Here is a 24,221-nt window from a genome sequence, read left to right as displayed (position 1 = left end):
GGCATGCAGTACCTATATCTGTATATACTAATGAAGTAGGATTGTCTCCTATTATACTAGGAAAAAAAGGGGGGAAAAAGGGGGAAAAAAGGGGGAAAAAAAAAAAAAAGAAAAAACCCGCCAAATCTACCAAAAAAACTCAACTCCCCAGCAAACAAAACCAACCCTAACAACAAAAGAACTCCACACACAGAGAAACCAAAAAATACCAGGTCACCAAACCCCAAACTTTCAGGAAATAAATTCCTCTTTTAAATAAAAAAAAATCTACAGGTAAATTTATTGGCAGAGCATAGCATTGTTCTTTGGGAGTCTTGCCTTGCAATGCAAATTTCTCTTGCCTTGCAGATTTGATTTCCAGTTCCTAGATGAATTGCAAAAATTAGTCCCATGAAGATCTGGGTAATTCACTTGGTTCCCACTGCTCTTCCAACCCTTCCAGGACTGCAGCCCTTCCAATGCAAGCACAAAAACCCGAGCATATTTGCCATTTGATGCGTTATGTAAGCAAATCACATGTCTTTCTTCTGGAAAGAGATGCAAGTCTGACAACTTATTTCATGCTGCTTAATTTATTTCAGACCTGAACAGCTACATGACTTAATCAGTCTCAGAAGCTGACCACTATGATTTGATGGCCACATATGGTCAAACCCTGAGGGAAAAAGAATGCTGAAGTTAGCATGGCAGCCAGAACTTTTAAATGCACAAACAACAGGTGAGAACACAAAATCATCTGGTTACCCGAGACAGGCAGCTGCAGACATAGAAAATGTGAGACAGCTGCTTCCAGTTGGTAGTGTTGACTGTTAGAAAACTAGTTATCCTTAAAAACTTAACATATTTGCAATATATATCCCCAGGAAGACATCTGGAAAGTCACAGAGGGATCTTAATTTCCCTTAGAAACAAAATTCCATCATAATTCAGCTTATCTGTAACAGATGCTCATTCTGACAAAAAAAAAACAAACAACAAAAAGCAGTCCACCATGGGATTCCCCATCAAAATTCAACTATAACCATTGAATAAAAAAGTGATAATCACATGTGATTTATAGCATCTTGGAAGTAGATATTGGCCACTCAAACAATACAGAAGAACATGAAGAACATGCTGCTCAAAGCAGATGCCAGCTGAATACTGCCACCTGATGAGAAACCTGATCATTTGAATTCAGATTAAAAATACATGCTTTAAGACCTGAATTCTGCATTTGTTTTGGACAACAAAGAACTCCTCTTTTTCCATGAAAAACATGCAACTCATCAAAAAAATGTTCCTATCTAAGGAAAGGAACAGTAGCTAACTAGTGGAAGAGTTACCTATTCATGTCTGAGAAAGAAAGCAGTTTAGCTATAGAAACCAAACTCCTGCAAATTTACTGTAAGACTTTTTACTCTATATTTGCCCAAACCACTCTCCAATATTGAATTATAGATCTCCTTTTTTCTTCTGAGGAGCAAAAGAAAATACAAAAATGGCAAAAGATTTTAAAGATTCACCAAGAGGGTTTAAAATAATCAGTAATAGCAGAGAGTGAACAAATGGCTTAAATATGGCAACATGCTGGAGAGATAATTTTTTGTCAACCATGAAGTGTAATTTGACATGAATGTTATTGCTGGCAATAGGCATCCATAAATAGCATCATCAAGAGCATGCTAGTGTGCCAGAAAAAGTCATTTCCAATTTAACAAATTCAGCCCTTGTTTCTTCCCCTCTTCCCTTACTATATTCAACAACCCTGCAAGAGGAAACACAGTGCTGAATTCTAACTAGCTGCAATATACTTGGAGAGCACCTTCCTGAAACCTCCTCAAGCACAGGGCAATTAAAAAATTACAGAAATCAGAGAAGCTCCCTTAAAGGCCATGAAGTTCAAAAATATGAGTGGGAATCCTTCCTCCCAGTTTGCTTCCTGTATTTCTACGATGCTCTTCCTGGATGTACCAAACAGATTTAGCTTCTGACGGGTTAAAACAAGGAAGTTTCTTCTAGGATAAATAAAAATGGGCGTGCTGGGGGTTGGAACAAACCTGAGAACATTAGGTGCTTTTTAAGCCATGAGTTACAGAAGCAACGCAATTAGGTTATCATTTTCAAAGCAATCTAAAGTCATTAAACAACCAAATCCTGCAATGAAGCTAGGCCTCAGGTGAGTTATTGTCATCATCTGACCTTTAAGGAGAGTAATTGCAAGCTTAACACATCTAAAGATGTTTTGATAACATTTAAGAAACAGGGGCAAAAATTTTAAGTGATGCTTGGATGTTTTAGTTTACAAATATATGTCAAGGACTCAACTTTTGGCACAGATAAGTGAACTGAGTACTTTGAAACTCAAAGTCAAGCCTAACAGCTGACCAGTTTAACTGTAAAGGCACTCTGGACTTCATTCACCTGAACTTATGGCTAAGTAGACAATACTGAAGAGAAATACCTCAGCATAAGGAAATCATTGATCATAACAATATTTGCTAGGTCATAAAAATAATGATTATACAGCAACAAGTCTGTTCTAAATCAACACTAAGTGTTGGGGTTTAATACTGTTTATGAAGCAAACACACTCACTGAGAATTATTATCTACTTTGTTTATGCTCATTTTGAATGTTTTTCTCCTCAGATGATTTAGTTTTATTTTTTCTTCCAAGGCTCAGTTCCTAGAATTCTTAAACTGCTCCAGCTCAGCCACTTCCAGATCATCCATCAGTTGTTTCAAAGTTGTGGATTTACAATGCCCTCTCAGCATTCCTATCATTGACTCATGTTCTCATCAGCAAGCAACTGCTGACCCAAGTTTTATTTCACCCCAAAAGTGAGCTCTGCATTATCTGTACAAAGCACCTTGCCAGCATGCAGGCTGGCACCAACTGGGCATCCAATTTTATGTCCTTCCCAGGAGCCATTTCAAGACTTTTTTTGAGATTGCAACATTTAGTCATGGCCTAGTCATGCAGTCCTATGCATCTCCTTGAAATCTCACATCTGTTGGACAATACCTGGAATCCAGGTAATACATCTGCATTCCCTCACATTTCCCCTCACCTTACACTAAATATCTCCTGCCTTAAGGCAGCTTTGCAAATTCTATTCCTCCTAGAGCCAGGAAGAACTGGGATACACAGTGCACACTCAACCTAAGAGACTAAATTAAATATGTTATTTGCATCCATGTTAACACTGGAAAACCATCCATTTTTCCCAATATAGAGCCAAGGCTTTTACAGAAGGCTCTCAGAAGGCTTAGCATCACTCTGCAGATCTGTGAGTCTCCACAAACCAGAAAGATTGCTTTTTAACACTGCTAAACAAACACAATCTGAAATATTACCACTTTTATGTAGCACTGAAAAGGGATTCTGGTAGTGATGTCTTGACTGGCTATCACACAGGAGAATATTGAAAGAGCAACATTTAAATGCTCATGTGTACATCACAGGTTCTATAAAGAGAAAAAAACCCAAAGAACCCTGATAGAATCACTACTCTCTTTCCTCCAATATTTTTATGCTGTTTCCTGTGGAATTCTTCACTTATCTGTCCCAAATATCCAACTATTGCTTCAAATTCAGGTGTTAGTTCCCTGCAGTGCTACTATCTCCTTGTTTGCTAAAAACATGCTGTAGTTGGAACAGTTGCTTTTAAATTAACTTTTTTTTAATTTATGATAATTTCTATTGCCTTTTTTCTTCCATTTGAGTTTCATATTTAGTGTAAAACAAAATTAAGATGCATGTTCTATTAATGTAAGAAATACTTTGCCTTGCATATATGCTTTACCACTTGAAGATGTGATAGGTGGATTTGAGCTATAACTGTAAAAGTCCACTGATCGCCCAATATTTCAGGAGGGATCCATCTTAAATCTTTCATGGTTGGAATGATCACAAAATGTAAAAAAAGCCAGGAAACAAAAATATGGAAGTGTAGACTGGTGCCATTTTAGCACTCTCAGACATGAGCAAGCTATGGTGTTAACATATCCATTCAATTTGCTTGAATGTCTGAATCCCCATACAATCCTCCCCCAAGCACAATGTGTGGTTAGCCTTTAAATGGACCAGTCTTAGCTTCTTATATACATATCACTCATCTATCACACAGCTTAAATGTGAATTGCACCGTTTTTTCCAAATAATTCCCTTAAGATTCATGCCATTCACATTACTAAAAGGCATACTTGTTTTACTCCTCAGTTTCTTGCTAGTATGTTAGCCCTAGTAGCTACTAAAAAGTTAACCAAAATATGCCCCAAATTTAAACTACTTCAAGTTCAGTCAATATTTGAGTCTTAAAAATAAACAAAAACAAACCAAAACCAAAAATAAAAAAGCAAACAAAAAATGAGGGTTTTTTCCATTATTTTACTACCTCAATGTGACTAAAACAAGTAGCCTACATCGTTATGCTATATCCAGTTCATATAAATGTAAATAAGTCCATTAGATAAAAGGTGATAAAAATATGTGTGTGTGAGTGAAATCAGGCTCATAAGTCACTACATAGCTTACACATATAGAAATATGCCAGCAATGCACTGCTAAGCCACCTCAAAACACAGCAAAACAAACTGCTGCTGAACACAGACTGATATCAGGGAAATTCCTGAGTTAAGAAAGCAATGCCCACAGACTCCTTCTTCTGCCTGTAATGCCTCTGAGAATAAACTGTATATCATTGTTAAATAAATCACAGCTCATTACCAAGTCATATAATTCACCTTCATGAGAAATAACAAAAACGTCATGTACAACTAAGAGTAATTCTCTGTGTCTAATATTACCTTTCTTCTTACTTCTAGAGATTCCCCTCTAATACTTATTTCATCCACTTTTTACATTCCTAGCAAATGCATAGGTACATCTTAATTCCTGCAGAGTAAATGCCATCACTCTGAGTGTAAAGGTCAAATTTTGTTGTCACATCAAAGCCATACCTTGGAAGCTCTGAGTTAAACTGAGATAATATGAGCAAAACTGAATCAATTAGCTCCATACATTGGTAATCAGCCAGTCTGCCAGCTGTGCTACTGGGGAAAAGTAATTTATCCTGCCAATTCCTGAGCAGGTATGTGTTCTCCACATAAAGAACCAAGGCTCTTGAAGCCAGAGGATCATGTTTAGATGGCTGCTATACTACTTACACCAAAGTACATTTTCTCAGGCAGACTATATATGGTCAGGGAGCATTATCTGGCTGATGTACATTTAGTAACGTAGGTCTCCACATTAAGACAAGACGAGTTTTTGTTAGAAGCAGCACTAACCAAAACTAATAATTTAGGGGCACATTTCATTCCAAGCAGGACTGAACCCTACATCAGAGGTTTTTGTGAGGTTAGTGCCTGATGCAACATTTCTACAGAACACTGAACACTGCTCTGCAAGTGGCAGGTAAGAAAGGAGTTAACAACTTCCAAGTGAACTTAGAGAAAAAACACCAGCATGAGTCACTGAACTTTTCATTGTTTCTAGCTAATCCTGCCAAAGTAATGCCAATCATTTGTTTTCATCTTTATCCAAAATAAGACTTTAGATTATTAATACACAAAATTTTCAGCTATTTATTCTGTCCAAAGCACATGCAGATTTCATTTCTTATAGACCTGATACAGCTTTGGTCTCTGCTGTCATGTTCTGAAAACCCATCCGTTGTGTGATGCACCACAGAAGAACTGCATCAATGATAATACTCCAAACGGCATTTTTTCTACACACACAGGTTGCTACACACTTTTAGAAAACACACTAACTTCCCACCAGAAAGGATAAAGATAGGTTCCAAGATAAGACACACAGCAAAAAAATTTACATAAAGTATTTCATCTACTAAAACAATATTGTTCATTTAAATAATTTACTAGTTGTACAATTAAGACATTTCTTCAAAACTCATGCAGAAACCCTGAGTTGGGAGCTTTCATCTACGTGGTCTGTTTTGAAATCTGGTATGAGACGAGTGCTGATAAATAAAATTTGTCACACGGCATTTTTGCCATGTAGTTTTGCATCACTGAAATTATTTTTTCATCCTACACTCATTGACAGTTGTATTAAATCTGATGAATATGACCATTTCCACTACTCTGTCAGATTCTAGTGAAACTTGAGTTTTCAGTGGTTCAAGAACTGGAGCTGTCAAATACAATTTAAAAGTGCACCCAAATGATGATACAACATTACTTCAGTATTTCAAATCTTGAAAGAGAACTCCTTAATAAAATATCCCCTCTTTGCATGAGCAAAGGCCTATTAGAAGCCCCCACTAATTAATAACTTATATTCTTAAAATAATTTTTAAGAAGTCTCTGATCAGAATCATCATGTCTGATCAGATCTTCAGATTTTCTCTCTGAATTGAGCTAAAGCCCCAAAGGAAAACTCCAGGTATAATCTAGTGTAAGAGTCTCATCGTTTTCATTAAGCATATTGTTTGGAGAGAGATTTGAGAGAGAACTGATGACATCCAGACTACAAAGAACTTGACTTTCAAGTTCTATGGTCTCTTAGTATCACCTAAGAAAGAGGCAACAGCAGAATAGTTTATTGTTCCAGGTCAGAGATGATCAAAATTTTTACTTCTCCTGCCATGCATGTTTCCTCCTCACTGAATCTATTCTGAATAGGAAGCAAAATTCATGTGGACAATGTAATTGTTTAATTACTGCAGCCTGCTTACCTTCCAAAACAAACTAATCCAAAAGAAATCAGAGGAAAACAGAAAGCGACTGATTGCATCTCATGAGCCAGAGCATTGAGAACAGTGGAAAAAACCAAATAGAATAATGGTCAAAATATATTTTTCTAGTACCAGTGCCACAGAATTCATAAAAAGCTTAAAAAAAACTTCCATATTAGCATTTAGTTTGTGTTCATGTCTTCTGCTACCCTCCCTCCCCCATCTTACTCTGTGGCAATGTTTATCTGGTAAAAGTTTAGCAAGCAGAGATGTATACTCTTTAAAACTAATGGTACGAATGAAAGTTTACTCCTAGGCCACCTGAGTATGGCTATAAATAGTCACTACTGGCCTTCTAGAAGACTTTGACTGTAACAAGACATATCAGGAGCAGCATCTTTAGTTCCATCCTCAAAGAGAATCTCCATTCGATCAATACTGCCCACTGAGGGCCAAATGGGAATGCAATGCTTTTGTGCTAGGTCCTTCAGGGAGAACACACTCTAGTGACTCACCATTTTTGGCCAGTAGCCGTCTGAGCTAAGTATGAACTGCTGTTTTAAAGACAGAGATAAAACCACCCAAAACACAGGTGATTTTCCTTTTTCTTCAACTGATGTTAAGCAAGAAAGGAAAGCCCTTAACTCTTTATGCTTTAATGTGCAGGATTACTCCGCACATGTGTCTTGCTTATATCTCCTCTTATGATGTGGAGAGAATTACTTACAATAATATTCTTTACAAATGTTGCTGTTTGCAGATTCATTCTCACTTAACATTTAATTGGAGTTTCTAAAAAGAAGCAGCATTCTGAGTAATTCTCCATTCTCTTATCACACACATAGGTTTAAGCATTACAAATTTCTGCAAACTGAACTAGTCTGAATGTGAAGCTGCATTTGCTTTTCATTGTACAACCATCAGGAAAGGCTGAGTAAGTTAACATTATTCTCCAAGCAGTACTTGTGTAATTCCTTTGAAAGCCATAACCAATGTCTGCCGATTAAATACATTTCTGCCAAAAACTCATTATTTTACTAGTATAATAAAAAAAAATAAATTGGTAGGACATGACATATTAACATATCTCTCACACAATACCTTAACTCAGTGATACTTCAGCATGAGAATGAAATAATTTTTGAAAAACACTGTCCTCTTTCTTTAAAGCAGTTCTACCACCAACCCCACCCAGCAACATGCACATGGCATAATACCTACTTGTTCTGTGTTCTGTTCCAAAGCAGCCCCTACATCAAGACGTTTCCATCTTTGCTGCCTGAAACAATTAACAAAAACAATGTAACACTGGACCTTCTCACTTCAAATTCTTTCTCACAAGCGGGACAGAGGAATTCCAGGCTTCAGTGTGAGACACCAACAACACTGTTTTTGGAGTAAGGCTCTCAGTGGAAGTCTCAGTCTGAAACGGACCCACTTCTGCGGACAGTGGGAGGATTTGAAGAAACCAGGCAAATGGTATTTGACCTTTGCTCTTAAAACAAGCAGAAAAAGCCCAAAACTCACTGGGTGGCACATGTAGACCCTTTATGCAAAGCTTTGTTTTTCTCCTTCAGTAATGCTTGAGCAGTCAAAGAAAGCAACATGCAAGAAAGAAGTTTTATTGTCCAGCTATCCGACACTGCACACTCCCTGGAGGCTTCCTCTCAGATTATCTTGTTGTGCTTAGTTGGGTCACAATATGTTTCTGTAAAATATTTCACTATACTTGGAAAAAAAAAGCCTTAACAGCAGTCTTGGGGAAAATGACAATGAATAAATGTCAGGCTGTTTTTCCTAAAAAGTGGCAGATATGAAATCAACTTGATTGGGAGTGTCTGAAATACCCCATCACCTGCTAGACTATCAGTTCTTGACTCAAACACAGCAAGTGCCTCCAAGCACTCTGCAGTTGTCCAGCCCGAGATAACTATCACTGCTAGATTACATCAGTGCAACCAGTAAAAGAAGTTTACTGAAGTTTGAAGCTTCTGTTTACATACAACCCCCAAGGTATTCTCATTTTGAAGAGGTTGTTCAAAAATGGTGTCAGCACAGCTTCAGCCTTAAGAGATACATTTTCAAGCAGGGCTTCTCTGACCTGACCTAATAAAATAACTTATCCACAAATGCAAGCAATATTTGTAGAATCCCTATGTGATCTTAAAACAAGAGTCATTATTTTTCCACACTTACAAAAGAGAATTGATATTTATTTTAAATACTTAAATGCATCCTCCCTCTTTTTCTCTGCAGGAAAGCCTGTTATTTTCACAGCTGAAAGCAATAATTTTTAAATGGGAAAATATTTCTAAACAAGAAACTTCTGATTATCACCAAACTGCTCAATTGTTATTTTGTTTGGGTTTTTGTTCCACTCTTCCACAAACAACCATCTGCAAAGAGGGTGGAATTTAGGTGTGTAAGAACACACATTTACAGGCAATAAGTTCTTCAAAGTATGTATGGTTTCTCTAAAAAACATGATTAATACAGTTCACATTTGGCCATGTGTGCTTAGAAGAAGAAAAGTACTTTTCTCCTAGCATTTGGGAGAGGCATGTGAACATCTTTCAAAGTATTACCCATTGGGTCATAGCAATGATCATATTCTTCTTCATAAAATACACTAATCAGAGGTTAGTTTCTGCAGGAACCATCTTTTCCCCTGAATGTTCTTAAAGGCTGAATTCTGCTAACTGGAAAGATTAATGTTAGTTTTACACAGCCTCTTCTCTCCTCTGCCTGTCCCCAACGCTGTTCTTGTAAGTAACCATCAAGCAGTAATCATACAGCTAAAGATCACCTAGAATAAGCCAAATCTCTTCTCACAATCTTGTGCCTACATAGATGTAAATATTCTGAAACCCATTCATATCAGAGCAACGGCAAATGATTCCCGCAATAGTCTATTACTGAAATGCTAGAAAACTTGGACAAGATGTATCAGAGGCAAAGGCTTGAAGGAAGGAAGCAAATTTGATAGAGCACAGAATGTCGTAAAATGTAGATCTATTAGTAACATGGGAAAACCAGAATACATACAGCTGTCCAGAAAATAATCAGGAGGTTACATTAATTACAGCCCTTTTCCCTGCTTGACATTTCACCACAATACAATGACTACTTTTTCAGCCGCTAGTAGGACTTGTACTAGATCTTCCTAAATTGACCAAAATGATCGCAAAGTAAATTAAGAGACTATATAATCTTGAACTGTCGCTTTTTCACCAGATGTCAGAGAAGAACACAACTCCATTTTCACAAAAGACCTTCTAGGCAGATTACAGATGTTTACAGATGCAGCCAGCCAGAAAATCAGAATGGGCTAGGCTGTTACCTCTTTCTTTCCAGAAGAAAGACATGAAAATAGTGGAAATATTCCTCCCCGCCTCCCCTCTCCCAAAAACATCATAGCAAGTTCATAGACTAGATCCTTGTGTTTAAGTCCTAGAGGACAAAGTCCTCAAAAGTGACATAATTGACTCTGACTAAAAACACACAGAAGCAGAAAATGCAGCTTCCTATTTTTCTGTCAGCTCAATTTTAGGAGTAACATTAACATGTACAAGTCATGCCTGGCTGAAGCCTTTCAGTGTTTTCACCCCTTTTCCCTCATTGTCAAGAAATAGTTATTGTACAAGGGTATACATAACTTCATGTTAGCAGAACGAAAAGTAATGTCTCTAGACTAATATCCATTATACATTCCTTGTCAGATCAGAAGTCCCTTCCTACAAGTACAACCTTCACAAAGAAAACTGTCCAAAGAGAGGTGACAATAACTCAAGAGTTGCTATTAGGGAGAAAGTCTCTTTTCTCAGCTTTACTCAAAACAAATCCACCCAGAATGAAATTTGACAAACTGCATTTTTTAGGACACCAGCACACATTTCTAGGCATTGTTGGTTCTTGGCTTCAATTCTACAGACAAAAGAGGGTATTTCAAAAGCTTAAGGACAATCACTTCTCCTCAATACCTCTATTAGGAAGAAAAGCCTGGTGACCCTTCATTCTGAAGTACAAGCATTTCAAATTTATACTCCTGACAAATAGCCACAAAGAAAAGATTCACACTGGATGTGAATTCTCTCTGCAGCTGGCACAAGGACACATCACCACTGGAGAGAGAACATTCTATTTTTCAACATCTACAGGCATTTGAAGTTTCATTGTGGCTAGGAAAGTGTTATGCATTTATGTGCAGTATGCTTAAGTCTACCAGAAAAATGAAGAAACAACAAAAAAATCAATTTATACTGTAGAAGCTGTCTGGACAATTGAGACAACAGTTTAGCCCAGAGGTACCCTATCAACTATCCCATACAACTGCCATCCCCAAAAGAATCCAAGTAAAATCATGGTTGTGAGGTAATACTATGCTTGTCCTTTCTCCAAGAAATTTGGCTCTACACAGCTTCACAAACTCCTGCACAAAGAAATGGATGAAGGAGAAGCACGGAGCGGGAACACCACAGAGGAAAGACTGATCAAGAACCAGTCTTGACTTTAAAAGTTAAAAAGTAATCTTTGTCCTAGAATGCTAGAACACAGTTAACTGTCTGTTAAAACTGGCTTTTTTTCAGGGGTAGAGGGAGTTGGGTGATGGAAACTAACACAGGGATTAATCCCCTTCTACTTCATAAATTTTCTCAAAGCCTCACAACACAGGATAATGAAAAAGAGCATAAACTTGCAGACTGAAGGCAGAAAAAAACATGGGTGAGTTGGGTAAGCACAAGAAATAAAAGTAATTTCTGCAGTTGTAAGACGGAATGTAGACAAGAACAAATAAAGTTTGGAGTTTTAAGGATCCAGAAGGGCACAACTGAGTACAGTAAACATGTAAGATTTATATGAGGGGGAAAACAGAGGCAAGGACATGAAGACAGAAAAAAAGAATGTTACGTTCTATTTCTCAACACCAAGCCTATACACCTGAAAGCAGGGATGTGCTTGCCAGAGAGAATATTTGTTGGTGATCTGAATGGCAAGGGGAAGGAAATTCAACATGTGGAACCACTCAATAGTTTTTACACAGTTACTGTCTTTCCCACCCTCAGTGCTCCGCAGAGAACCAGCAGAATTAATTTGAGCACATTTACAAGCAGGTTACTAGCCAGAGGACATATCCTAACTGGGTTAGGATAAAAGCTAGACTTTGAGAGAATTACAAGCAAATCTCCTCCAGTACACCCTATAACAAATTTTCTGTAGGGTTTTGGTGCTCAGCAGGAGCAACTCCATTCTCTTCAGTTTCATACTCCTGAGTCCTGAAGGAGTCCATCACTCCTTTTCTTTCACTGCATACTAAGCAGGCAAAGAGGTTTGCCAGTGGCTACCTAGGTAATCCTTTTGTGGCACAATCATAGTGGTACACTTACACACGAGCAAAGAAACACCCTTCTGCAGATAAGGCTTCCGATGCACAACAGCCCACCTGGAGACATAACCATTAAATGGGATGCTCCCACACAAGGTTGACCCTTGTATCAACTGACCAGGTTTGATTAAACCTATGACAGCGATTCCGTACTTTACACTGAGCCAAGAGATCTCTACCTATCAAAGAAGCTAGAATATGCTGAGTTGGAAGGGACCATCAAGATCATTGAATTCAATTCCTGGCCCCGCACAGGACACCCAGACAATCAGACCACATGTCTGACAGCATTTCCCAAATGCTTCTTGAACTATGCCAAGCTTGGTGCTGTAACCATTTCCCTGGGGAACCTGTTACAGTGCTCAATCACCCTCTGGGTGAAAAATCTTTTCCTGATACAAATCTAAGCCTCCCCTGACTCAGTTTCAGGCCATTTCCTTAAGTCCTCTTACTGATCACCACAGAGAAGAGATCAGTGTTTCCCCCTCCTCTTCTCTGCGAGGATGTTGAAGACCACAGTGAGGTCTCCCCTCAGTTTCCTTTTCTGCAGGCTGAACAGACCACAGGACTTCAGCTGCTCCTCATGCTGCTTCCCCTCCAGATCTTCCACCATCCTTGTGGCACTCCTTTGGATGCTTCCTAATGGTTTTATATCCTTCTTATATTGTCACCCAAACCTGCACTCAAGGTGAGACTGTCCCAGTGCAGAGCAGAGCAGGACAATCCCCTCCCTTGCCCAGCTGGCCAGGCTGTGCCTGATGCCCCCCAGGAAACACTTGGTCCTCCAGGCTGCAGGGCACTGCTGGCTCATATTTGACTTGCCACTGACCAGGATGCCCAGGCCCCTTCCCGCCAGTGCTACTCTCCAGCCTCTCCTTCCCCAGTCTATACACACAGCCCCACCCCAGATGCAGAATCCAGCACTCGCCCTTCTTAAACATCATACATTTGGTATTTGCCCAGCTCTCTGTGAATAAATTGGTACCACTGCTTTTCTAACTTCCTCATGAGCCTGTGTAACAAAATAAGGAACATTTTTCCAAGAAGGACAAGTCCTCCAGCTGTAAATGAGGACCTGACTTTACTATTTACTGCTTACCTACTACTCGCTACCAATGGGACCTCCTTCAAGCTAGAAAATTAGTAGAGGGCACAATTGTTTAAAAAGACTACACACATATATGTATATGTACATATATATATATGTGCGTATACATATGTGGTGTGTACACACACACACACCATACCCTCTCTTTCTCAAACATAAAAGCATCTTCAGTTCATTTCTTCAGATACTACTGGCATTAAAATATGAGCATACAGTAATGTCAAAGTTAGGATACATGTCAACACTGGAAAAAATTTTAAATGGGAGTAACACAGCTAAACACCTCTGGTCAGGTTTTGTTACAGTGATTCAATAAAAAAAGTACTGCTTCAGTCAATATGTTTGTCTGTTCAAATAATATGTTGCAGCTATTCAAGGTTCAAGTGGTGAAAAGTCTTTCAGATTATCTTTTTCAGATACAGAAAGGTAGCAAGGGAAGCATGAAACACTGCTCTTCTTGGTGCAGAAAGAGATGCTCTCATTTTTTCCTCAGGGGTTAAAGAGAAGTGATGAGTTAGTGCCCATGGTCTTAGTACACTTCATTACTTGATTAATATGAAATGTCAATTATGTGGTACTGCTCACAAAGAATTTTAAATATTAATGTGCATAGTGAAGCAGTTTGCTATGTTCAGTGCAAAAGCTTTAATGCTAAATACATCAACAAATAAGAAAAATTTCTGAAAAAGGGTGCACAAGACTAAGCCCAAATGCTATGTATTTATGCCACACTATTGTGATTTGGCAATTGTATTTTCCAGTGTCCAGATAAAACTCTTACATTTAAGCCTTCGATATGAAAGTTTATAAACACTTCTTTTGTCTGACATAAATTCACACTTTCATTTTGCAGGTTACTTAATGTAAGAATAAAAATATTAAGATTAATGCTGTCATGCCAAAGAGACATTTTTGTGTTTACCAGGAACATCTAATTGGTTTTGTCTACATAAGTAACCAACATCATCTAAAAAGGAGTCAGTGTCATCTAAAGCATCACTGCAGTAGAGTAACTTGTGAACTTGCTGAACTAGCAATCGTGTGTACTGATACTTGTGTTGACAGGGATTAGTCAGAGCAATATTCAGTTGACAGCTGAAAAAGCAGCCCCAAAACATTTGACAAAATGCCTGTATAGGTGCAAAGAGAGAGGTAAGTTCACTAAAATTAGGGAATAGTATAAATCATGCTTTAGGACTTGGTAAGGCAAATAAGGTAATCAGAACAGACAGGAGCACCTTCTTTTCTGCAAATGACCACCCATCTTAACATTGGCCAAGCAATTTCTCCTGCATTGACTATGACTGAGATTGAATCATATATTTATGAAAAGAAAGAAAACCCTGCACCAGGTGTTAAGAAAGTGCTAGCATGGCTTACAACCTTAACTAATTATCCATGCTGCAAGAATCAGTTCTGATATTAATAACTGCATTTCCGTTTCATGTAGGCGAGGATCAGAAAAACTACTTATACAACTAGAAAGATACAAAATCTTTTTACTTTACAGTGAGGTCATCTTTAGATGCTACACTAAACTTTATTTCTCTCAACAGCCAGCCCTGAAGATCAAAATGCAGAAAGCTAACTGACAGCAACACAATATTTGAAGTACAGGTGTGAAGCTTTGAACTGCTTAGCAGTTTTTCATTTGCAGGGTGGAGAGCAGGAATTAAAGCAAGAAGATTTTAATCATAGTTCAGGAATTGCATTTTCTGCATTTTTTTGCATCTCTATGTACTCCCAAATTTGGACAAGGCAACAGTGATTTAGCAGCTACTTCCTTAACCTGGAGTCTGATCTCATCCTACCTAAGGTCTGTAACTTGACAAAAGAAAGAAGTTATTGTAAAGTAATTAATATTGGAGAAAAAATTTTCACATTGCAGCTAGGAAATGAGAGACCAGAAAAAGAACTCAGCAGATCAAACTCATGGTTTTACACAAGACACCCACAACACAGCAAGAAGTCACTTAGCATGTGACTACATACTGGGACTTTATGATGATCATTTTCAAGGTAATTATGAAGCACCGGAACAGGTTGCCCAAGAAAGTGATGGATTCACCATCCCAGAAGCTATCTTAAGACATGAAAGACTTAGGTGCCTAAGGGCACAGTTTAGTGGTGGACCTGGAAGTGCTGGGTTAAATGGTTGGACCCAATGATTTTAAAGGTCTTTTTCAAACTAAACAATTCTATGATTTAAAGGCAAAATGAATAGTGGCATTTTCCCACCACAACTTAATGGCTGGGAGGGAAAGGGGATGAACTTCAAAACCCAGCAACAAAGGCACAGTTATGCATTCCTTTCCCTAAGTATGTTGTTTGGAGGAATGCATCCTCACTTAAGATCTGCATACAGCCCCATACAGACAGCATTCAGGACATACAGTGGGATTTCAGCTAACACACATCAACAGAGAACATACAGATTGCTGGCTGGGTTAATCTCATCATATACAGCCACGGGATCCTAGATCTGCTTTAGTCAGATCTTCAAGTTAGAATGTATGTAGCAACCAGTTTTGTTTTCTTTTTCAGTTTCCAAGAATCAATTTCCTCAATGAGTAGCTAGCTGATTATGTGCAAAAACCAGTAATTAAACTCAGTCATCAATAATTTAAGTCTTCAGTGTTAGTACAACTATTTAAATTGTTCATCTTTTTCTGCTTCTGAACTACCAAGAAAATTCAATTACCTTGAAAATTTAACCTCTTAAATACTCCTTTGACAGTGAGCGCACTGTATTAAATTACCATTTTTTTCTTGGTTAAAACCAGAATTGTATTCAGAGCCTATGCAAAATGGCTTTTTCACATTTAATAATTACTTAACAACCAATTTGGTATCTTTGGACCTAATTTTAAGTTTTTAAACCTCCAATATTTAAAGAGTACATAATATGGGGAAGAAAGCTTCCTTCCTTTCACTATAGAAAATACATTCCAAATGCAATTCTGCATTCACCATCTGTACCATAAACCTGATGTAAGCATATTTAGACACCAATAAAACTGTTACAGTGCAGCAGTTCCTCACTGTATCATGATACTAATGAATAACACATTATCTTCAGTGAAGAAAAAAGAAATTATTTTTTCCTTGAGAGATTATAGCAATACTTTCACACAAAATGATTTTATATTAATTACAATATCACAGAATATCAAAATTTTGCCTGTATGGATCCCCTCAGTTACTCTCTTAAATTAAAGAGGTTTCTTACTTAGCAGTTTGAAATTGTTGCTTATTGATCCTTGAGTGAAAATACACAGAAAAGTAAGTTTTAAACCATTTTGGGTTTATTGAGCAAATACCTTCAAGTCAAATTAATAAAAAGTGTAATATCATATTCAAGGTCTCTGCATTTATTTTTTATACTTGCTAAAATAACATTATTATTTGAAACATTTACATAACATGGAGAGTGACTTTCATTTCAAAAGAAACAAAAATAGTACCTTAAGATGCTCACAAGTTTATAGGTAACTATGCATTCTATTGCACTGGTGTCCCACAGTCTTTCAGTTGCTTCCCAATTTAATGAAAAGAAAATAACTGGAATTAATAATTTATCTTTGCTTCTTATTTATTTATTATTTGTTTCTCATTTTCAGGAATGTGTTCATTCTTAAGAGTTGTTTGTGAACTAATTGAAGTGGCAGTAATATTATCATAATGCAATTAAACCAAATGAAGGTGTCTCACCTTTGCCTAATTAGGAGTAACAGATAATCTCAACATTCAGCTTAAGCGTAAATCATATGATGCTATCCAAACAAGTCTCCCCTTCTGCCTTCGACTGAGTCCTTTAAAAGAAATATTTGGCCTCAAATTTTAACAAGAACAGCTAAAACTTCACAGTCAACTTGATATTTCACTTTTCAGAAAGAAATCCCCATACCCTCTCTTCCACTTCCCTCCAGCAGAATCTTCACAAGGAATGACACTAGGAATGACACTAGACACCCAAAAAATGCTGCTGCTGCCCTTCCTCTGCACCCCAAACCCAACTTGGCATGTTTGCTGATAAGTCATTTGCTCATAATCTTCTTGTTAAGAAAATTTAAACTGTGAGTTTCCATCCCAGGAAGGGCTGGAAGAGAGAGAACAGTAAACTGGGGAAAGGCCTTTGCCATCCACAACTATGAAGCTTTACTGGACTGACCACTGGAGCTTAAAGCTGACAAATTTATCTTCCTGAGTAAAGTGGTAATATAGAGGTAGGGAAAGACCACAAAGGTTATATAACAAGACAGAATACTGTCTAAGAGAAAGCATCTCCTCATATGCCTCTATATCTTTAGGCAGCTTACTGTAAAAGCCTACAAAAAAGTCCTCTCCAATTATCTAAAGGAACAATTATAAGGATAAATGCTGCTTAGAGACCAGATGATGGATGGGCAAAGAACCAAAAAGTAAGATGCTCAGGTATTATGTAAAAATAATCCACATTCTCTCTTGAAAGATGTTATGTTTTACAAACTAGCTTGTATTGACAGAACTCTAAAAGCAGGCATCCACATTCTGTATGAAACAGAGCTGTTGCTGATGCTTAAACTCTTGTTAAATCTCTCCCATTTTATAGCTAATCACATTTATATAGCAGGCATGAAGCACTCTACAAGGCCCTTGCTGAGCTGTTCTTGTAAATCAAAACCTTATTCCATCTTTCTGCTTGCTGGCAGTGGAGCAAGGTTACTTTTACCATTTATGGTTATAAAACACATCCAACTTTTTCCCCCCTTCAGTTGCTGCCTTTTTTCCACTATTCTTTCCTTCTCCGTCTCACTCAAAGAAAGATATTCCAAGTTCAGTTAAACAACTTCAGAACTCATCTATAACCCTTTTCTTGTCTCCCAGTACATTTGCAACCTCATGAAAACATCTAATGAGAAGACAGTGAAACATTAATATAGTATTTAGGTCAAGAGCCTCCTTTCAACCTCAAGTCACATGAAACAAACAAAAACCACACAAGAACAGCAGGGAGCTCAGAACCTCTTTATGATAAGTTATCACTATATGGCCCATATGTATATCAGCTCACAAAATAAGGCCCAGATCAGACTGGGGGTGCTCAGAATGATACTTAGTAGTCTGATATAAACACTCAGTTGAACATGTGAGCAAGAAGAATGAAGAAATACAGTTAAATCTCACTATTTGACCCACCTATAAGCAACCACCACGTTCTGTAATAAATCAAGCTTAAGAATGAGGGAAGAAAATTCCTAGATTTAGATACGCTGTCCAATTATGTCCACCCCTCTTGGCACATAGGGTATTAAAATGAAACAGCCTCTATTTATGATAACCACATTCTGAAACACCAGATTCAGTTTCTTGTCAGGTCTGGTTCCATTTTTCCCTCCTCCATCTTGGAGCCAGAGCATCCTGCCACAGAAACAGGACACTCTCTGCCCTTTCACACTCCTCCGCAGGGCACATTATCAACACAGCTCTATAAGAAGCTATGTTGAAAGGAAGAACAAGGATGTACATTGGAAACTCCTGAATTTTCAGCTAGAAACGACTCCAGCCCACACTGTATATGGGAGCAGCCAGCACACACGAAAATCATTATAGGGATGTTATTACAGGAGAACACATGTCCAGTTACAAAAGCAAAGCAACCCTGCTGCTTAGAAATTAAGTTTTTCCAATGGACATGAAATCTACAGTGCTTCAGAAAGATACAGATACGTTTATGGACTAAATCAGATTTATCTGAACATCAAGAACAGCCTCTGTTTGGTCTCAAACCAGCCTTTAAGAGTGTCAGTCTATTGTTTAAAATGTCATGTTCAAAAGAAATTTAAGCGTAGCACATGCTCACATATAATGTCTACAGTCAGACAGGGATTTGCCACCACAGAGAAACCAGAACTAAAAAATTACTAACCTTTCAATTTCGTATTTCCTGAATCTTATAGATGAAATGAACAAGCTACAGAAATGGTGATATACATGTGTACAGAAAAAGGCCTCCTAAGGAGATTATTCCCACATTAACTGGGTGGCTCATGACAACAAGCTGTTTTGTGAACCCAAATCACTCCATTCTTTTTGTTCCATTCTGCCTCAAGCAGTAATGTGCAAGCAATCAGTAAAAATGATGCAACTACCTGCTTATCAAGGGGGTTAGGTTCTTCTGATTTCTGGAAGTATGCCTTAAATAAGGCTGTTCACTTAAAAGATGCTTGATTTTGTGCATAATTTATTGCCCATATTCTACGCAGATGTGAGCATAAACTGTTGTTACAATTTTCCACCTGGATATTCACAGTGACTGCACAGATTAATGGCTCCATAATTATTACATCATTCTTGACTTCATCCCTTGTAGTTAAGCATACTTCATGAACAATGGAACAGAGGGTAATCAAAGGAAATCAATTTTCAAGGTCGTAAGTTCTTGACACACAGACCACCTGCATGAGGTGCTCAAATTGTCTTTGCATCCTGAACTCAAGGCCAGGATGAGGCAATGGAAGCGTTTGGAGTGAGAGCTGGGTGCTGGACTTTGGGGAAATGGAAGGACATAATAAGAGAAAGGGAGGGAGAGGAGCTATGGAAAACCTTGCTCTGCCTGCAGTAGCCTCCCTTTCCCCTGAGTCTAGCAGGACAAGGTACCAAGAATGAAGGCTTTCTATCAGCCAGAGAGCGAGTCCCTGTCTTCCCTGGGAAGAGTGGCAAAGAACAATGCCTGTGAAGGCACCTTTATGCTTGTATTCTCTTTTTCATTATTTTCTTGCAGAACTTAACACTATTACTAAAACTTAAGTCACTACAGTCATCTCCTTCCTATTCACTGGCTGTCCCACAGAGAGGTCCTCACAGATCTACCTTTACCTTCCTGCCAGGGAGAAAAGGTACAACATCCACTGAATCACAAAAACTCTAGATATTAGGTTGCTTGCAAGTACTTTCTGATAAGAAACTTCAACAGAGCCATTCTCTCTCATACTTAACATAATTAACCACAGATGAATGCCTTTGAGAGCTCATCAACAAAGACAGAGAAGGAACTTGTTATAACCTTTCAGCTCCATAGTTCCACTGTCCCAAATCAAACATGGGATGTTTATTCTTCAAACCAAAGGTCAGATTACAATTTCATGGTAAGATGAATAAATACCTGAAGTAAAACTATTAAGTCAATGGACAAAATTATAAATGGACAAAAAATCTGGTTCATTGTATTCCAAATTGCTAAAAATGTGGTTAACATCGTAACACGGTAGCTGAAAGATTTGAAGAAAACTACTTGCATGCATTTTTCCGAGCAAAAAGAGCAGAAGGTTAGATTCAAATCCTACTATCAACATAGCAAGGGTCAACATTAATATTTTCTTCTCATGTAATGAATTGTCAGAGCTCAGCTACACTGCTGTCCTATTATCTCCTGGGAGGAAGGATAAATTGGTTAATATAGTTCTTTCCAAAAAAAGCGTTCAAAAGCAGAAACATCTGGTATGTTCATTAGTCACTATTTGGCCTGAGTTCAGTAGTAAGGCAAACTACAAACCCCATTCCCTTTCTCTTACCTAGAGGTCACAGTAAATGGGAGCCTAGGTTTACGGAAATCATCACTAACTGGAAGGAAGATGGCTGTGAAGCTTACAGATACACTTTGTTTCCTGTTCTCAGCAGCAAAAAAATGCATTCACACACACAATCATCTAATGGCCATAGGAAGTCATATGATTTACAGGAGACACAGAGATTCAGACAGTCCAAATATTTTTAAATGTGGCATTAAAGAAACCCGGAATATATATATATATTTTAAAGTATGCTAAGAGTTAGCTCAAAAATTTAAGCCTACAGCCACATGAAAACTGGAAAGAGTCACAGAAATTAAGCAGCATGAATTAGTCTGAAACAAAGCTGGGAACTGAATCCAGATACCAGAAGTTTGGGTTCAACTTTTCTGGTCAGTTGCCTGTGCAATATTGGAACCACACCCTTGTTTTTATATTTAAGAATATGTATGGTTCAACCATAATTCAAGCCTGTCAGAGTTGGAAAATAAACATCAGAGCCTTATCAGTCTTTCTCCCAGGCTGGACTATACTAAACAGCAGCCTAAACAAGACAAAATACTGGTTTTTAACTCATCATTCAAGAGAGACAAGTAAAAATAACGTGCATGAGGCCCGTTGTCCAAAGAGAGCTGTGTGATGAGATTATTAATGGGGATAGTTTAATCATATCAAAACCCACAATAGGAGTTTGCAGTTGTGATGTTCAGTATTCTTATAACAGAAATCTAGACATCCCCTACCAAAGTCACTAAAAGTACGGGCCACCTATCTGCATGCACATAATGTGCTTTCACACCTGATTTAAGATAAAACTTCAGGTTAAACATAGGACACCCAACAATGCCATAATTACATAGCTCTTAGGTCATCACCTCCCCTCCAACCCCTTCCCCTTAGGCAGCTGAAGAGTTTTACACGGAAACTGCCCCAAAGCTGTCTTGACACGACAGAAAGACAGGTAAATGCCACCCCATGCAAAATATGCTGTGAGCACTACATCTGAAATATTGGTACCACAATTAGGGTGACCACAAAAAATAGTAGGTCTTTGAACAAGCATTGTCTGATCTTAATATCAACTGAGGCAGAAAAGGTCAAAAAAGAAGATTTTTTTAGAATTCATAATCATGGCAAAGGCAAGCTAAAGTTTTACAGGCTTTCTTAATTATATAATGCTTGGGCTCAAAACCATTACTACTGTTTCAACTCCAGTCATATACCACTTTTAAGTTTGTTGAAAAGAAATTAAATCTAAAATAAAATTTTAGACAATGCTCTTGCATTGAAACCTGTTTGTTTCAACAACTACTCACCACCTTGTGATCCACTACACACACCTCTGCTATTCAAGCAAGCAGAGTTCAAAAACAGAAGTGGAGGGAGCAGACTGGAATGAGGGGTTGCATAGGCAATTACAAACAGAAGGCACTAGCCATGAACCTGGGAGATCTCCTACCCTGTCCCATGCTTCCAGACCAAGCAAGGCCTTTCACCACTCAGACTTTTATCTTCCTTCCCCCTTCACACACCTGTCTGGCTTCCTTTTTATTCTTACAGATGGCCATAACAGACAAATACTTCATCCTCCAGTGTCTGCTTCTAACTTCTTAGCATTTGGAGGTTTGGAATGTGAATGTGGAAAGAGTGGGATCTTTGTGTCAGTTTTTTTTCTTTTTTCCTTCTTCACAGGTTGTTCCTGGCTTGCTTATTTTCTCCACTTTCTCAGTCTAAACCACAGTGCAGTCTAAACCTCAGTCTAAATCTGCACGAGCAGTAGAGGGATGGCACTGGGAAACTAGGAAACAGTTTATTGACGAGCTCTAGTACTCCTGCATATAATCCTAAGTTATGTTCATGGTGACACCAAAAGTTTTAAAGACACAACTCTCATTAAACATAGATGAACTGAACGTTTCAGGGTTTACAACTCAACATAATTTGGATCAAGCACCACAAGGCTACAGGATTCTGGCAAAAATTAAAATTAGCCTGACTCAAACCAGGGACTCTGTATTCCACAGCTAGAGAAACAAACAATAGAACATCAGTAAAAATTATAATAAGGCTACAAAATAATTTTCTCAGTTTTCATAGAAATAGTTAATATGTTGCAATGACAAAGGTTAAAAAAAGTTAAATAACAACAGCACATGCTACAGACACACCAAGAAGTAATGCAATTAAACTTCTGTGATTCTTTTGTACAGGTGTTGTGGAAGTTTTCTTTATGGTTGGGCAGCTTCAACACACACATTTAGGAGCACTGCTTCAGACTGTGAGAAACTCATTTGTTCCTCTTAAAGGTCCAAAATTATATTTCATCATGTTATAAGACTGCCACATATTTAAGGGGGGGGGTAATTTAATCTCATTACTTTTTCATATCTAGCTTTGTCTTGGTTTCTAGCATCCCCAGCAATTTCAAAACTAGATAACAGCTATATTTTTTCAGGCAGTAATCTTACTGAAATGGTTAAATATTTCTCTAGACTGAAAAATGGAAGGACATCTTATGGTATTCATTATCTCCTTCTTCAAAATAAGCTTGTGCTATATGCCTATAGCATCAATGTAAACCCAAAAGGGAGAAACCATGTCTGGAAAATGCCCTGAGCCTACAATTCTTAGTAGTTCACTGAGAAAACAGATGTTTTGAAAATGTCATTCAGCATCTAGAATTTGGAAGTTAATTCTAACTCAATCAAACTTCACAGCAAGGTTAACATCCCAAGACATACACTATTTTAGTCAGAGACTACAAACTCTGATATGGCAACTAAACACATTTTATTAACTGAGGTGGAGACTCTAACAGGGTTGTAGTGGTTTAGATTTGCCAATTTGAGTTTCTCAGCCAGTGTACCAAATAATGTGGTGGGTTTAGCACTGGCTAAAATCACCAGTGCACTTACTCATTTCTTGCTGTGAGATATGGATTAGGAGAAGGGCAAAAAAGGCTCAAAACTTAAAAGGTATAAAGAAACCTTCAGAACCTTTTTCCTCCCCCTGCCTGTCCTCTTTCCAAAGTAGAGACAAAACATGGAATTTTTAAATCAGTTCCCAACTTTACAATAGTCTTTCATCAGTTCTTGTAGGGAGAGGAGCTTTCTCTTAAAGCTCCTCTTGCCATGCCATGGAGACTTCTCCACAAGAAACAGCTTTTAATTTCCATGAATAGCAGCTGCCTGGGGAGAAATCAGCAATCATGAAACCCTCCCATTTCCACAGCCCTCCTACAGCTGTGTTTATGGGCCATGTCAAATTATGGAGTATTATTTTAAGGATGAGCTGTTTAAAAACAAAGGTTCTCTTCATCTGTCTTCACGATCATCTTTATCTCTGGGAACAGGTCTTCTCTCCCTGGGGGCAAAGGGTCTTTATCACGCTTTCCCTGTTCAAGCTTCTCATGGGATCTTCAGCATCTATTTTGCTTCACCGTGGATAACTCTGCTCAGATCTACAGTTTGAACACTTCATCCCCCCAATTCTCTC

General features: G+C 38.0%; 1 protein-coding gene across 4 annotated transcripts in view; it reads right to left on the bottom strand.

Moving 5' to 3' along the window:
* Positions 1 to 24,221, bottom strand: part of FBXL7 (F-box and leucine rich repeat protein 7) — a 177,392-nt gene that overhangs the window by 93,582 nt on the left and 59,589 nt on the right. The window lies entirely within an intron of this gene.

The sequence above is a fragment of the Cyanistes caeruleus genome, chromosome 1, assembly GCF_971803275.1.
Source record: "Cyanistes caeruleus chromosome 1, bCyaCae1.hap1.1, whole genome shotgun sequence".
NCBI classification, from domain to species: domain Eukaryota; kingdom Metazoa; phylum Chordata; class Aves; order Passeriformes; family Paridae; genus Cyanistes; species Cyanistes caeruleus.
The sequence above is the reverse complement of the archived record's forward strand: the minus strand, read 5'-3'. Positions and strand labels throughout refer to the sequence as shown.